This window comes from Triturus cristatus, chromosome 7, assembly GCF_964204655.1.
Source record: "Triturus cristatus chromosome 7, aTriCri1.1, whole genome shotgun sequence".
Lineage (NCBI taxonomy): Eukaryota > Metazoa > Chordata > Amphibia > Caudata > Salamandridae > Triturus > Triturus cristatus.
Genome location: NC_140590.1, coordinates 1,170,215,783 through 1,170,233,807, shown reverse-complemented (window position 1 = coordinate 1,170,233,807; position 18,025 = coordinate 1,170,215,783). Strand labels below are relative to the sequence as shown.

At 43.4% G+C, this 18,025-nt stretch overlaps 1 protein-coding gene across 1 annotated transcript in view; it reads right to left on the bottom strand.

Moving 5' to 3' along the window:
* The window catches only part of PHKG2 (phosphorylase kinase catalytic subunit gamma 2), a 92,090-nt gene extending 79,413 nt beyond the window's left edge, over positions 1–12,677 (bottom strand). Inside the window, exon 1 of the mRNA XM_085618454.1 lies at positions 12,551–12,677. The gene's annotated coding sequence lies outside the window, so the exon portion shown is untranslated. The remainder of the gene's footprint in view (positions 1–12,550) is intronic.
* Positions 12,678–18,025: the final 5,348 nt, after the last annotated feature.

Below are 18,025 nucleotides of genomic sequence, written 5' to 3'. Positions count from 1 at the left end.
ACACCTTTCTCTCTGCATATTTTGGACAATCTGATTTTCAGTATCTGGTTATGTCTTTCTACGAGACCTGCTGCCTCGGGGTGTCGGACACAGTGGAATTTCCACTGATATCCTAACAGAAGTGAAACATGTTTCATTAATTCGGATGAGAACGGCTGGCCGTTATCTGAGTAGACAACACGTGGTAAACCGTATCGTGGGAAGAATTCTCGAACCAACTGTTTGGCAGTAGTCGGGGCAGTGTAATCTGAAACCGGGTATGCCTCCGTCCAACGGGACAGAGCGCAGACGACTACGAGAACATATTTGAATCCTCGACATCGTTCCATCTGGATATAATCCATCTGGAGCACTTCAAAAGGGTGATCAGGAGGATGAAATCCACCTTGTTCTACGGGAACGCTTTTTCCTGGGTTAAACTGACAACAGATCATACAGGTACGGACTTTTTGCTTTGCGGCTGCTCGTAAATGTTTATTGAACCAAATGTGTTGAATGCTGTCTAGCATAGCTTTTTCTCCGAGATGTGCTGGACTATGTGTAGTGTTAATTATAACTTGGACCATTGAATCAGGAAGGAACCATACAGACTTTTCCTTCATCATCCATCCTTGGTCCGTTTGGATCCCTCCTAATTCAGTCCATTTCTTTATTTCGTCTTGTGTAGCATGTGTCTGTATGTCAATTACGTCAAGAGTAGGATCTTTAACTGTCATACAATGTGTCGGCATCGGGACTATTGTCTTTGTCATGTCGGGGGTTTGAGTTTGAGCAGTCTGTTTAGCTGTTCTGTCGGCTAGATCATTGCCTTGGGAAATGATATCAGTAACCTTCGTATGAGCCTTACATTTCATAATTGATATTGCAGTGGGCCGATGTATTGCATCTAATAAAGCATGAATGAGGGGTCCGTGCTGAATGTGGGCACCGTGGGAAGTTAAATAACCTCTCTCTCGCCACAGCACGCCTAAGTCATGTACAACTCCGAATGCATAACGTGAATCAGTGTATATGTTGACTTTTTTATTCGTGGCTTGAATACAGGCTTGTGTCAGAGCGATGAGCTCTGCGGCTTGAGCTGACAAAGTATTTATACGATTAGTTTCAATGACTTCAGAATCTGTTGTGACTGCGTAAGCGGCCACTAACTCTCCTGTACTTGTTCTCATACATGAACCATCTACATACAACGTCAGGTCTGGATCTGACAATGGGACATCGGTTAAGTCTTGTCTGGGTTTTGTCGTTATAGTAATAACTTCAATACAGTCATGAGCTAGTGGGTCTGTTCCGGTTACTGGCAAAAGTGTTGCAGGATTCAATGTGTTACAGCGTCTGATTTCTATATGTGGCTGAAACAATGTAAGTTCATACCCTGTAAGTCGCGCTATAGTCAAGTGTTGTGTTTGCGTTCTATTTACAAGAACCTCTACTGCGTGCGGTACTTGAACTGTCAATGGATGTCCTAACACTATGGCATCGCTTTGTCTGATTGCTAAAGCTGTCGCTGCTACTGATTTCAGGCATGCTGGCAAAGCCTGAGCTACGGGATCTAATGTACTAGAAAAATAAGCACATGGTTTGTGTGCTCCTGCTTGTTCCTGTGTGAGTACTGACAAGGCAGTACCTTCGCGTTCTGTAACAAAGAGTGTAAACTGTTTTCTGTAACATGGCGTTGCTAAAACAGGTGCTTGACATAAAGCTTTCTTTAGGCTTTCAAAAGCATGTGTATGTTCCTGAGTCCAAGGGAGAACAGTCGATGTGGCTGCCTCCTGTGTTGTCAACTGAATGAGTGGTTTTGCTAGAAATGCATACTGAGGGATCCACTGTCTACAGTATGAAGTGAGGCCTATGAAAGCCCGTACTTCCTTTTGTGTCTTGGGCATTGGCATGTTAGCTATTAACTGAATGCGGTCGGGTGTAAGCTGTCTTCCCTCCTTGGACAGCGAGTGTCCAAGATAAACAACTCGCTGGACACAGAATTGCAGCTTAGAAGGGGACACCTTGTGCCCCTTTTCGGCTAGAAATTTTAAAACTGTCAGTGATGCTTTTTCACATTCTGGTTCGCTTCTTGCGGTGATCAGCAAATCATCGACGTATTGGAGCAGAGCAGTGGTAACTGGCATGTGGATACTATCGAGTTCTCGTTTCAGTGCTTGGCTATAGATGCTGGGGCTTTCTGTAAATCCTTGAGGTGCGCGTGAGAATTTAAAGCTACGTCCATTTAAACTAAATCCGAACAAATATTGGCTTTCCGGATCTATTGGGACGCTGAAAAAAGCATTCTTGAGATCAATTACAGTAAAGAATGTTGCTTCGGAATCAATGGCTGTCAGTAATGACGAGATATCTGGGACCACAGGGAATTGTGGCACAATGCATTTGTTTAACTCGCGCAGATCAATAACCAATCGATAGACTGGCGGGGCCTTAGGATCTGTTCGTTTAAGAATCGGAATTATCGGTGAATTACATACATTGGAGTCTGTTTCCACGACTACTCCTTGGGCAATGAGCTCGTCAATGATTTGCAGTAAAGCCACTACAGCATCTGGGGGTAACTTGTATTGTCGCATTCGTGGTAGCACCACTCCTGCCTTTAATGTGACTCGATATGGTGTGATATTCATGCGTCCAACATCAGTAGGGCCTTGTGCCCATAGATGTGTAGGTAATGTCTGTAGTCGGGGATCCATGTCTCTAGACACATAGTGACCTTTAAAATCACGTAAAAACAACCTTACTCCTTCCGGAGAACAACATATTATGGCTCCTAGAGCTTTCAACGTTTTTATTCCTAGCAAGTTTTCTGGACATGATTTAGTAAGCAATAAATCTGTAGTTCGGGTCAGAGGTCCTATCGTAAGTGGCAGTGGCTGTGATACTTCATTAACAATAGGTTTTCCTGAAAAACCAAGGGAAATATTCTGTGAGCCTGAGAGGGGTGCCCCTGGAACTTCACTACGTTTTATGGTCGTTCGACTTGCCCCTGTATCGAGTAGAAATTTTCTGTCTTGGCCTAATAATTCACTATGTACATAAGGTCCTTCTTGATCTACTGGGATTTCAATAAGGGGTAAGTCAACTTCCCTCTCTAGGCTAGTTCATGCGTAACGCTGATACTCAGGATATTCATACTGTGCGGTCTGATACATTTGTCGTGTTGTTGTCTGTGTGGCAGCAACAGGCAACGGTGGTGCAGCTGGCACAAACTGTACTGGCTGTTGTGCGGCTGGCATGGCCTGGGCATGCTGCGGGGCTCCTTGTTCATTCTGCTCTTGTCTAAATGGCCGTGATCTTTCTTGTGTTTTACCTATGCTGATATTATGTTTTAAAACTGGACAATCGTGTACGTAATGACCTGGCTTTTTACAATAATTGCATGTCCCTTTTACAGGTCCTGCTGAATCGGAATGTGTCATACCCTTTTTATGTCCTTCAGCTGGAACTGTCTGGGAAACTAGCATTTTCATTTTCGTGTCTTTCATGCGTCTGTGTTCATGTTCTTGTTCCTCTCTAATTCTATTGTGATGGTACTGTAACATTTGTAACATTTGTGATGGAGTGTTACCTTGCCAGGTACTCTCGAATTTTAATACTCTATTCTTTACTGGTGGCAGGGCATTTTCTACTAATTTTGTTACAAACAGATGTGGGTATGATTCGCTACTTGCTTTTATGCCACTATTTATACCAAAACATTTTTCAAATCGGGCATAGTAATCACTAGTGTCTTCATCTTGCTTCTGTTTACAGGCTGAAATTGTACCCCAATCTTCCTTTTTCGTAGTTAATAAACGTGGCAGTACCTGTACTAATAAACCTGGCAGTGCTTTAGTTTTATCCCCAAGTCCTGCTCCTGCAGTTCGGGCCTTTTCTTCTGCTTCTAACACTGACCATTCTATCTTTTGGTCTCCTACCTCCCACTCTTTTTCCTTGAGTTTCTCATAAATACCAGCAGGCATCAATACCTTTAATATTGTCATAATGTCGGGATAGGTATACTCTCCCATGAGTAACATGTCCTTAATTTCTCGGTGAAAACCCGCTGGATCTTTGTCATGACTGGGTACCACTTTTTTCATTTGTAACAATTCTATTTTTGATATGGGCGTATATACAAATACGCGCTTAAACTCGTTGTCCTCGCCTTTTATTGGGTGTACTTCTCGTAAGGGATTCTGTCTATCCATGTGATACGTTGTTCTTTCCTTGACGGGCAATGAGACACGGTCTGAACATACAAAAAGAATATACTGCTTTCTTGATTCTAGAATTTCTTTAATTAATTTAGTACCTGAACCTCTCCATTTATTCATAAGCAATTCGGTCAATATGTCAGGTAAGGGACCAGGGTCCGAATGCTGACTCCGATATAGTATAATGAGTTGTTGAATCATATAAATCCCAGCTAACCTCTGTTCGTCTGGGGTGAGATTCAAAAATGTGCGTGCTACTGTATCATCACTATATTTTCCGGGACTGTCCACCCAATGGACAGCTGCCCTGGCTAAATCTTGTTCATCCATAGAATCGAGAAAATGATAACCCCTTCGTTCTTGGAGTATTTTGTCGGCGGTTTGGAACGAATGCTCGTTAGACCTTATATTAATTATAGGTATTTGGAAATTCCTGTTATTATCTGGACATATCGGACGTATCGAGTCAGTAAGACATCTATTACTATTACAAGATCTTCCTCTACCTACATAGGCTATGGTGTCCGACTGTCCGGTGGGCGGTCCTGACCCTTCTTCCTCGCTTTGTTCGAACTCGTCTACCTCTAATCTCTCTTCGTGTAGGCGTTCTATTTCTTTACGGATCTTTCGGCACATGGCTATTATACAATTCTGTTTATCATGTCTCCCTTCTGATATATTCTGGCTCCATCTTGTAAGAATTTTCATTGCTTCCGGGTCTACCCCCGGTCGGTCTTGATTTCTGATCACACAGTTTATGAGGAAACGTAACAGTTCCCCCTGTATTTCTACTTTCTGGTATTCCATAGCTCTGTTAATACATTCTGGATCTCGCCCTGTTTGGACAAAATGATATATTTTATCTAGATGCTCAGTCATTCCTGGTAGCTTTCCTAAATACACTGCGGCTCGTCTGATACGCAATGATGCCAGGGTCATTTCGTCCTCTTTACCGGGCACAGGGTCATATCTGCAATCTATAAGAAGTTCCTTCAGCGTACAGGCACTTATGAGTTTCGGTGTACGTGGATGTGCTGACTCTTGAAAAGTAAGTTTATTTATTCTGGGTGGCGTAGAAAAAATGTTGCTGGCACCTCCCGTAGCCCCATCTGGGGTGTCGGGCGTGAAAGGATTCGTCGAACGTGACACAGCAACTACAGGTGTGGACACAGCTATAGAAGTAGCTGTAGGAGCGGATGCAGAAACAGATGTGCCTGCCGGAACTTGTGACTCGATTTGTTGCTGTAGGGATACGGGCACTGGATCTTGGCGTTGAACCTCCCTGATATGCGGTCTATGTGGGGCGGAATTTGCATACTCGGGAGCTGCGTCATCTAAATATGAGGAAAGAAAAACATCTTCTGCCGTTCTAGGATGCCCCTTAGGATGTACCTTTATTGGGAACAATGGGGGTGGCAAGTCTTTCGGTATTTCTGGAGTAGCCTTAGGTAATCCTTCGGCCAGAAGGGGATACATACCATTCATAAGGGCGTTTCTTTGCCTATCTACTTGTTCTGATTTCACTCGGATCCCTTCCTCAATTAATAGATTCTCTCGAACTTTATTTGAACTTTCTTTATTCTTTTCTTCCTGTCTACGTGCTTTTTCTGTGCGTCTATGAGATTCTTTACGCCATAACTCAACGGCGTCTTTCTGTGACTGTCTGACCTTCCTTTTCCATAACTCTTCCTCAACTTTCATGATGCACTCTGCATCCCAGGTTCCCGCTGTGGGCCACCTCTGACTTTCTGGTAATCCCTTGGTGTAGTCTACCCATAAATCAAGAAATAATATAGCGTCTAAGCCATGTTTGTGATACATAAAGTGCCCTGGAGTGTCCCTAGGAGGAATAGGAACGGCTTCTTCGAGAACCCCTTTTCTAGTAGTGATCTGTCTTAATTTCGAAAAGAGCGGCATATTGAGAACTGACCTTATACTTGATTTTGACCAACTGACCCGATACTTGAATTTGAACAGACTTAATACAATTAACACGATAATGAACAGTCATTCATACCACAATATGCAGGACGTTTTTAAACACACTAAACATTAAACCTTTAACTGAAACAACAATGATGATCGTCTGCATAACTAATCACCAAGCTTAATTCTTGATACTTCGGAATACTTGATATACTGCTAAACAGTACAGATACACTGCTAAAACAGTGCAGACCGGATTTGTGTACCCAAACCCGTCTTGACCGGCACAACCTATGTGCACGTCAGAAATGCCTCCCCAGCAATGGTACTCACCGGGTAGCTTCGGAAACGGAAGGCCTCGGTAACTTGAACTTGAACCGGACTGGACTCGACTCGACTCGTCGGACACTGGACTTGACTTCGAACTGGTGGGTCTCTGTATACCTCGAATCTTGCTCTCTCAGCTAGGCTCTGGTCGGGATACTTCGCACTTCTCACCGCCTCGTCTGGGTGTTGATCGCAGTCTCAGTCGCCCCCGCTTGACCGGAGGGAGATACAGGAAATCCTGCTGGTACGCGTTATTGTCCGTCCAGCTGTGGCAGGGGACCGGGCCTGCAACTCACCGCCGGCGCGTGAGATGAGAAAGTGTCCCTATTCGGGCGCCATTCATGTGGTAAATAATTTTCCTTTACCAGGACTGAATTTGATACAGAAACATAATAAAATAGCTCAGTAAAATGAGAGGCAGAATCCGTGGTATTAGAGGTTCGGAATGGGCTTTATTCCAATAATCGATTATAATCGGATGCTCCAAGTTCCATCACCACGGGGGTTCAGGAAGTGAAGTACATACATTATTGACATGAAATGACTTTTATAGTACATACATTACAATGAAGCGAATGCAGTAGGCGTAACAATTGATAAGGAAAATGACGAGTTGTCTGCGTAACCGAAAATGGGTGGAACAAGGAGTAAAAAGGAACATAATGCGCGCGCAGCAGCATGACGTGTAATTGACGTGTCACTAGGGGGTGAAGGGGACTTGACATTTAGCTCTACATGTGGAGACAAGAAGTCTGGGGGGTCAAGTCAACCTAATCCCAAATCATATCTAACATCCTATGTTTAAAGAACTATGTTATCCATAAAAGAAGGACTCTCGGACAGAATCTACTCTATACTGACTGTGCGTGCGTGTACAAGCGTCTAAGTGTCTACACTAAATGCGAGGGGGTAGAAATATTCCATGGTGACAGGACTATGAATTACTTGCATGAGGACAGAGAAGCCGGGCCCTTTGCTTGGTAACTGGAAGAATGTTTACTTAAACTACTAGGCAGGAATGCATCGGCTGAGGGGGAAGCAGATAATTCGAAGGTGAAATACAGTTCTTGGCAGAGAATAGGCTGATGTCAGGCTTCGTGAGCCGCGCAGAGAATGAGACAAAGTTCATGGTCACAGATGCAGGCTCGAACTGGAGTTTTCAGAGGCAGAAAGCAAGAAGAGTTTGATGACAGAATCTGGGCCTACTTGCCTGGACTGTAAAATGGCATAAGTGAACCATATAAAGCCGGTGGCCTTTCGTACTTAGGAATGGAATATCCGGCCTATTCATGGCGGATCTGACAGAGGACATGTTGACGGTGGACGCACATGTGTTTGCGTCTTCATAACTGGAACTGGAGGGAACATACATGTACTTGTGACATGCACATAGAACCGTTGGGGTCCAAGATAGGGGACATAACTGACCAGAAAAATCCATATTTCCACAAGTCTGTGGAATGCTGAGAGTACAACATTGCTGTACTTAAATTCCTGACGAAAGTCAGAACATAAAGAAATATATTAAGAATATAACTGAACTGCATGAAGAAATTGTTCCAATGGAGGTTGAAGGTGTATGGGAGAAACTTGGCAATGGTTTTTCCACTATTAAGAATTTATTAACAAAATTAGGTAGCTCTTTTGTGGGTAAAATACAAATACCTGTGACTTTTGTGATTATTCTAGTGTCAATACTAAGATTAGGATGTCTGTGCATAAAAAGAAGAAGAAAACTACAAAATAAGATAAAAGGAGAAAACAAGAAAAATAAAGAGAAAGAAATAAGGGAAATAGAATTAGAAGAATTTAGAGAAAAGGTGTACAAGAAAACAAAAGAGAACAGTATGGAGAACACTATTGTTCAAACTAACAAATGCAAGTGGATTCGAATAAAACCATTTCCTTAGATAAATTTAGGGAAATTAGTGAGTAGTGGTGATGTTTAAAATCACCAAAGGGGGGATTGATGGAGCAGGTAAAACAAAATGTTGTATACCACCTCTAATTTGCATGAAATTAATTACATAATTCTAAAAATAATTTACATAACATGTTTGAAGTGGAAGTGGTACTAAAAAATGTTTGCACCTTGATAAACACAGATACACGTGGGACTAAATTGCAAGGCAAACATGTTTGCAGTGGAAGTGGTACTAAAAAATGTTTGCACCTTGATAAACACAGATACACGTGGGACTAAATTGCAAGGCAAAATTAAATAATTAAAAATGGTACGCAAACTAACCTTACATTGTGGTGAAATAGAAAAATTGCATGATTTATATTGCTTTGTGATTGTATTGTGGCTTACAGTTATCGAATGGTAAGTATTATTGCTATAAATGTTGCAGCAGCCAGGAAAATACTAATATACATTGGGATTAGTGTAGGTTTAAATATCAGAACCTTCATTTCTACATATTAATTGCTGCTATGTCTATTTTCGCTTAGTTAATGTTCGGGCCTATTAGGTCGCAGTACTCAAGATGGCGTTCTCTGTGCGCGCGATGATTTCTGTGCATGCCCAGATAGTTTTGGAGATCACAAGGCAACATGAACTCCTGACATCGTGTTCCTTGCCAAGGTCAATGTGTTGGGGATTTGACCGCAAGCCAGAAGATGACAAAATGTGAACCAAAGAATGAACCTGTCAATAAGACCCTTTTGCCTTGAAAAGTTACATCTACTGTTCCATGTATGAGAACTGGAGGGAAAGTGACAACTTGTGAACTTTGTGCAAAGTCACTATGCAGAACCAGTTTGCTCTGGAAGAGTGAAATGAACTATTGATAACCCTGAACTGTCCAATCAGAACATTGGTCTGCCCCTAAAGTTGCCATATTGTGTATGAAAAGAGAGACAAGAGGATATAATAACCCCTAACCCATCTTTAGGAGAAGTTTCTAGGTTAAGTTTGGAGTTCAGAGCTCAGTTCAGTGTTGAGGTTTTTCCAGAAGTCGCAGTTACAGTGGGTGGGAGTTAGTGGGTTCGGAAGGAGTTTGGAGTTGTGGCTACGTTTGTCTTTGGGTTATTCTTGTGTGGTCGACCTGAAGCTATTCATCATCTATTTCTTTGGTAAATGATTTACTGAAATTTTCCTAAAAAATTCATGCTTTAATGTGATTTCTAAATGTTTAATTACTCTTTAATAAATCTGAATTTAAATTATGAGTTGCAGTATATAGATGTAAGAATAAAAGAATTGCTAAAAGATTTAGATAAATAAAATTGAAATAACAACAAGAAATTAGTTTGTGGTTTTTCAATTAATCACTGAAGATATCAAATGTTTTCTAGACTTTAAATTGTGTTTTAGCTGGTTCTAATTCACCATCAACCAGTTGGTCCATCGACCAAACAGTGGAGTGCCTTGATGATAAAGTCAGGATTCTGAAGACTGTATATAGAATGTGTGGGTATATATATATATATATATATATATATATCAAAATTAGTAGAAAATTAGTCCCGATAGGTAATAAGGTACCAATTTGGTCCAGCAGCCTTTCTCCTGTGTACAGATTCGAGGGAGTTGTGTGGATGAAAGCGTGTTGGTGTTATGGGCCCCACCAATGAATGAATGTATAAATTAACTGTTGTGAATAAGAATCTGTGACATAAGGAGATTATGTAAATGTTGTCCTCTGTGCTGGATCAATGTCATCTGCATAAGATACCAAATTGATCCCTTGGTCCTGATGAAATTTTAATGAGGGCACAGACAGATATTCAAAATGTTAGTTATTCACCATTAACTACCTTAGAAAGAAGCACAGATTTACAATTATATTAACAGTGACCTATCGGCCTTCCAACGCAAAATAGTTTGTCGGACAATACAATGTTGCACTCAGCAGGAAGCAAGTTTACAACTTGAAATAAAAGGTGCTAAACTTATGTTTACATCCAAATTTACCTTTGTGAATCGGCCTGTAAATATTATTCAAGTGCCCTCCCATGAGGCACGTTAAAATTATGTCCCATGCTCACTTTGCATCAAAGACTGAAGAAATACCTCACTGATGAGGCCTAACCTAGCCAAAACTGCCCTGGGTTGGCTTGTAATCCCAATCATAGGAAACAGCACCTATCAATTTGGGCTTCACTGTTCTTATTGGTACAGGACCAAATTTGTTTGCATATAGATTGTTTGTGTCTGATTCCTATAGTGTATGTATGTATATACGACATTCAAGACATCAGGCCTTAAAAACATATGCAATTTGTTTGTTTCTTTTAAAATATGGGTATCCGATTGAAATAACTGCTGCTTTACAAATACTGCCTGTGATAGAAGAATGAACATTACAAACAAAATTTTTCACTCTCTCCACATCTATACAAAATACAGAGATGGCTCAGATGAAATATACTCTGTCAATCTACTACATACATCATTTATCTTTCTCCTCTCCCCTATACAAAAAGGCAAGATTTGCAATGACTGTCCAGCTAATCAACTTTCTATACTGACCCTATTTTTGTCACTATTGTTAAATTTCTCAGGTGCACCCAACTCTACGTACCACGCTAAATCCATGCCCAACGGAATCAGAAACCAAATCAGGTTGATGTAGAATATTAAACAGCACCTTTCTACAGCCTATATTAAGCTAGCTGTACAAGCTGTGGATTTTAAAATCACAAAGGAAATTATATGCTCTCTGCAATCCCTAAAAAACGAGTTGCATCTCTTAAAGATACCCTTAACACTGCAGCTCGGCATAACAATAATGGTGACAATTTCGATCAAATTATTACAGCTTCTGTCAATTCAAGCAGCTACCTCGCCATCTAGCAGAACCTAAAACCACCAACTACTGCACACAAAGTAAAGCATATGAACAATTCAGCCTAGTCACAAAGTAAAAATTAGGAGCGTGCGACGTTTGTGCTATTTACTTCTGCATAATTACATAACATTTCAGACAAATTATGCAAAATTAAGCAAAATGCCAATCCTTATAGCTATATTTTAACACGAACTGTTTCCGTGGGTTCATTTTTGACGGACAGACATTTTGCGGTAAAAAATATAGCGTGAAAAACACAAGTGGCGTGAAGCAACAGCCACTAGCGTTCTGGCCATTCCCATAATTCGTGAGCTTGGACTACCAAATATTACTCCGAACGGCACGTAATTATACTATGTGGTGTACTGTCGAAATTTAGCAAATTTCAATAAGTGTAACATGACGTTCACGAAATTACACCTGGATTTCGCCCGGACCTAGTACAAATCGCCTGCGCTATGAGGGAAATGATTTCTATGTCCCCTCTTCATACCGAACCCCCAAGTTCAGAAAAAAACCCACTTCACCCCTTATTTGCTGGCAAATACCTGGAAGGGAAGCTCTCCCGCCTCCCTACCAACAAGCTAAGGAAATTTCATCGACCTTTTCAGAAAAAGCCATTTTTGCTGCATTGTATGATTTCAAATGTGCCCATTTCTCTATTATAACTTTATTTGTCATTAGCTCACACTTACGGACTATGTTAATTGCTTTTCCAGCTATATACCTTAACCGTACTTTACAGCAATTTGCACTGTACTTTGACTATTATTGCAATGTACTGTACACTGGCATGGTAAAGATTCTGATATATGAATAGCTACTACACTAACTCCATCAGAGATTATTTTTGGAATGTTATTTTTGGAATGGAATGCTCTGAAAGTGCACCTGCTTAGCCTGCTACCACGCTACTGGGTGGCATCACGTATCACACCTGTGCTATGTCCGGTTAGCTTAAAGCATTATCATTAAAGGCTTACGTGTGTGTGGAGGATACGGGAGCTTCCCGCCTTCCTTTGCGATGGAGGGGGAGCAGGACAAGGGAGGAAGACAGTATGCCTGGAGGGTGTGCCACCGGCATGGTCCCAAGGAGGAGGCAATAAAAAGCCCATGCACACAGTGGCGAAGGAGGGCCCGGTATAACTCTGATCTGAAAGCAGTGAGTAGGGAACAACACAAGGAAACACTGTTGATCGTGACCCTGCTACAGACCCGGTGTTTCTTGCCGCAGGTCTGCGCCACAGGCGCTGTTGCTCCCCCCCTCCCCAAGGCCAAAGCCGCTCTGCCAACTCTACTCACCAGCAGCTGTGCGGGTCACAGGCTCGCTGTGGTCCACCAGTCACTTCACTTCCGCATCCCGTTTACTTTCTCAGGACTGAAAACCAAAAATAAGACCCACCCTCTCCAAAAGAAGCACACAACGCGCAGCACGGACTATCGAAAGAAGACCAAAGCAAGCCCAGCCCCCCAAGCGCTCGAAGAACGCTTAAAAGGTGGTGAACGTTAAAACTGTGTGTGCCAGGGTCGGAATGTGCCCGTATGGGCGTTGCAGCTGCGGGCTGCTATTTTTTGGCCAGCGCGGTGGCCGATTTGTGCACGTCTGTGCTGTTTAGATGCTGTCAGTGGCCCAGTGGAGGGGCCTCCTGGGGCAGAGGGGCCTCTATCTTTTACCAACGGGCGGATGTGTCATTTCCAGTCTCACGCTGGGCCCGGCCCATTAATGAGTGTAGATTGAGCAGAGGCAGGAGACCTGAGCAGAAGTGGCCTTGCTTATTTCTATTCAGGTGTGGTTCAGCATAGTAAACTAACCCGTGCTCAATTAGTCCTGGCAATATTTGCATTTTTTTTTAAATCGCAGTAAAGTTAAGAAAACATGCCTCTTTTAGAGAAACCACCCTCCTCCTTCTTTTCATTATTCTTAATACACTGAAGCAGTGTTTTGAGAAAAGACGCAATTCCAAAATGTGCTCCACTTGTGTATTTTTTAGGATTCCAGGGCCTATTAATGATCCCAATCCAACACTGACATGTGTCTTAAAAAAAGACATGCAGTGAAAGCTAATTTAAAGCCGCCAAGTTTTCAAATTGCTTCTACGTGACATTAGCAGGTTTCTAGGCATGATTAGTTTGTTGCCTTTATGTGCGACACTTCTTGAGTGACCCTGTATCTGGAGTCTAACAAACCAGTCGTGTCCATGTAATAGATCAGTTTAACAAATCACCCCATTTTAGGTCTCACCTGCCAGGAAGCACAAGTTATGTGGCTGCGAAAACACCTGTTGTGGGCTTACCAGGAATTTGCCACCCACTGCTTTCCATTGGTTGGTTTTATTATTATTGATATTTATTTATTTTATTTTTTATTTATTTATTTAGTGCATTTTTATAAAGCGCGGACATTACCCAAAGGTGTCAGAGCGCTGTACAATAGAGCTAGTTACGTTACAAGAGAAAAGTGGTACAGAATATAACATTACACAGACTAAAAATGAAGGGTACACAAACGCAAAGTCCAACACAGCACACAGGGGTGAGGAATGTAGAGGAAAAAATACAAATTTACAACGAAGAGCGAACTTCCAAGAGGGGCCTGAGAATAATGGGTGCACAAACACAAAATCCAACACAGCACGCAGGGGTGAGGGATGCACAGGAAAAAATACAAATTTACAATGAAGAGCGAACTTCCAAGAGGGGCCGGAGTATGAAAGTATTAGTTCTGAAAGTGTCTTTGGAAGAGAAGAGTTTTGAGTTCAGCTTTGAAAATCCGGGACGAGGAGGTGGCACGGAGCAATGGGGAAGTGAGTTCCATATTCTCACCGCATTGCCTGAGAAGGATTGCGCCATTGATCTTTCCCTTTTGAAGACGGGGGGCTCAAGCAGAAGCTTTTCCGCATTCCGAGAGGGTCGAGAGCCTCCGGACAGTTTCAATTTATTTGCCAGGTAACGAGGGGAGGACGTGTGCAAGGCTTTGTGTGTGATGCAGGCAGTTTTGTAAATAGATCTTGCTTCAATCGGAAGCCATCGAAGAGAGGACAGGATAGGAGTGATGTGGTCGCTTCGTTTAGACCCTGAAATGAAGCGAGCTGCTGAATGGAGAATGGATTTGAGAGGGGAGAGGTGGGATTTGAGTAGGCCCGTCAGAAGAGAATTGCAATTATCCAGTCTTGAGAGAACCAGCGATTGTACCAAGGTTTTTAAGTCATTCTCCGGGAAGAACCGACGGATCCCCCATAGAAGGCGCAACTGGTACCGTGCGTTCTTGGCAATAGAGTTGATGTGGGAGATTAAGTTGAGTCTTTTGTCAAGAATGACACCTAGAGATTTAGCGCTGTCGACAATGATGGGTTTGTTGTTGAGCAGGTTCAGCTGATCCATCCACGATTGAACAGGAGGAGGTGAGAGAGAGGTCGAAAGGAGGAGGAATTCAGTTTTGGCGGGATTAAGAATGAGTTGGTGAGCTAACATCCAGTTGTGGATGGAGTTGAGAGTAGAGTCGAGTAAAGAGAGATCGTGTGCAGAAGACACCTTGAGGTAGATTTGAGTGTCATCCGCATAAAGATGGTAATGGATCCCAGATTTGCTTCGGAGGTTCCCTAATGGTTCCAGGTAGAGATTAAACAGAGTGGGTGCCAGGATCGAGCCTTGAGGGACACCTTGACCTACAGCCAATGGAGATGAAAGACTGTTCGCTATCTTAATCATTTGGGATCTGTCTGAGAGGAAAGAGGCAAACCATTTAAGCACTGTGCCATCCAATCCCATTCTCTGTTGAAGAGTGTTGAGGAGGGTGTTGTGATTAACAGTGTCAAAGGCTGCAGAGAGGTCAAGAAGAATCAGAAGACAGGATTCCCCGGAGTCGAGTATATGCAACGCATCATCAATCACTTGCAGCAGGGCTGTTTCAGTGCTGCAATTTTGGATGAAGCCAGATTGGAAAACATCGAGGAGATTATTGTCCATAATATGTAGGGAAAGTTGTTTCGCAACACATTTTTCAGTGATTTTCGAAAGAAAAGGGAGGTTGGTGATAGGGCGGAAGTTGTTGAGGTCGGTTGCATCAGCGGAGGTTTTTTTTAGAAGAGGGGTAACCTGTCCTGATTTAAGGGCAACAGGGAGGGAGCCTTGACTGAGGAAGAGATTAATTAGCCCGGTCCAGTAAGAGATAGTATGGGTGTAGAAATCGATGGTGATGATGCTAGGGATGGGGTCAGAGGAGTGGTTGGATGGTTTGGTTTCAAGGATGCATTTGAGGAGGTCATCTTCCGAGATGACGTCAAAGTATTGCCAGGTGACTAAGGATTTCCGCTCCTCAAAGGGGGTGGGGGGGGGGGGTGACTTGATCCACCAGTGCTTTGACCTTTTCATCAAAGAAAATGGCGAAGTCGGCTGCTTTCTTTGTGGAGTCCTCGGGCTTAGTAGTTAGGGGAGAACAGTTTGGGTTTTTGATGAGGTCAAAGAGTTTTTTGGGTCTGTTTTTGGCTGAGTCAAGGAGGGATCTGAAATGGGATGCTTTTTCATGGAAGATGTGGTTGTGGTATTTGGATCTTTCTGAACGTAGCAGAGAGAGATTGAAGGTAGAAGGAGATTTTCTCCAATGTTTCTCCAGGATTCTAAGGTTTTTGCTTTCATTGTAGAGAGCTTTATTGAACCAAGGTGCTGAGGGGGTGTGTCTTTTCCTTTTGCTTTGGAGTGGAGCGACATTGTCCATTTCAATTGCTAGGACTGAGAGGCACTGAGTGGTGAGAGCGTTGACATCCACGTTAGGGTCAAGTCTAGAAAGTGACCGCATAGCAGAGTCACAAAAAGTGTCAAAGTCAATGTTTTTAGTGTTGCGGAACCAGGTAGTAGCTCTTTTAGGTTAGCCGAGAGTTATAACGTGCGAAAGATGAAAACGGAAGGGAACGAGGAAGTGGTCAGACCAGTCTACATGGATGGGGGGAGCAGTAGTCAGCAGGTCTGCTTTGGATATAACAAGATCCAGAATTGAGCCCTTGGAATGAGTGGTTTCCGAGCAATGTTGGAAGAGATTGTTGGCTGAGAGAAAGGTGGCAAGCTTGTTGGTAGCCGAGTCTTCCAAAGAGCCCCAATGGAGATTAAAGTCACCCAGGAAGATCTGTTTGTCATTTTGAGAAAATTGGTCACTGATGAAGTCAGTGAGTTCCTCCACAAAGGAAGAGCAGTTACCGGGCGGGTGGTAGATGGCATGGAATCTAAAGGGTGAGCCATGATGAATTTGAAGTGCTAGGGATAGGCATTCAAATGTACGGAAAAGGGTGGTAGGGAAGGCTTTCATTTGATGAGAATTTCTGAAGATGATAGCGACACCGCCCCCAATTTTGTCTGATCTGTCATTTCTGAGGATAGAGTAGTCAGTGGGTACAAGAAGATCAAACAGAGTATGAGAGGAGTCATTAAACCAGGTCTCAGTGAGGAAGAACATGTCAAGATTCTGGAGGGTGATGATGTCAGAAATTTCCAATTTGTGTTTGATTGCAGATCTGCAGTTGTGTAGCAAGCAGTGCAGCTCTGACACAACTGTTTTTTGTGATGGGGGTGTTAGGGCTGTTAAGGGAGATAGGGATAAGATTCTTGAATGAGGGTGCCTGGTAAGGGGGAGGCTGGTAGGTTCTGACAGAGGAGATGGTCTGAATAGTGCACTGCGTAGAGTTAATGGGAGATGAAGGTAGAGGGGGAATGAAGCTGGTGTTCTTGTAGCTGGCTAATAAGTTGGAGATGTCTGTAGAGGACAGACTATGGTTTGCTTTATTGGGGCACGGGAGCACAGAACTCCTCGGGAGGGTATTAGGGAAAGGGGACATCTTAGCGCTTAACAGTGAGATTGACGCTACGAGCTGGGAAATGGAAGAGATGAGAGAATCAAGTTTATTTTCTAGAGAGAGGAGAGCTGAGCACGGAGTGTTGGGTGGTTTGATGGAAAAGGGTGGGAGTGTGGAGGGAGCGGGGGGACGGGTGTGGTAACGGGACAAGGGAGGTGGAGCAGAGGGTGATTGAGGACGGGGAGATATGGATGAGCGGGAAATGGGAGGGAGTGAAGGAGGACGGGGCAAGGTGGGGGAGGGGGAAAAGGGAGGAAGTACAGTGGGAGAAGGAGGGAGGGGAGGGGAGGGGTGGTGGAATGGGTGTGGAGTTGGGGAGCAAGGGTAGAAGGTGGGGAAAAATGGTGGGCGATAGGAGAGGATGATTAAACAGAGGTGGGAAGAGAAATATTTTTACTGGTGTTGAACAGAGGGGAAGAGTAGAGATCATAAATAGGAGGAGAAGGTTGAGGAGTCGGAAGGGAGTCAAATGAAGGCCAAAGGTAAGGGGAGAAGAGAGGAGAAGAAGCAGAACAGGGAGGGGAGGACAGGGGGTTAGATGAATGCCAAAGGTATGTGGAGAAGAGAGGAGAGGGTGCTGTACAAGGGGGGGAGGGAGGGGGATCCAAGGAAGGCCAGAAGTATGGGGAGAAAAGAGAGGAAGGAGCTGGACAAGTACTGTAAGTTATGAACGGTGATTGAAGGGGGACAGGCAACAGGTGGAGTGAGGGGGAGAAGGAATTGTCGAAGAAGGAGACATGGTTAGGAAGCATGGGAAGAGGGAGGGGAGATTGAAGAGAGAAGGGAGGTGGAAGAGAAGAATTAAGGGGACGAAGGACGGGGAAGAGCGGAAAGGGATGAGGTGACAGGGGGAAGGAAGGGGGAAGGTAAGGAAAGTTGATCGGTAGACCAGGTTGTAAGACTGGTGGAATAATAAGGGGGGAGGTTGGTTGGA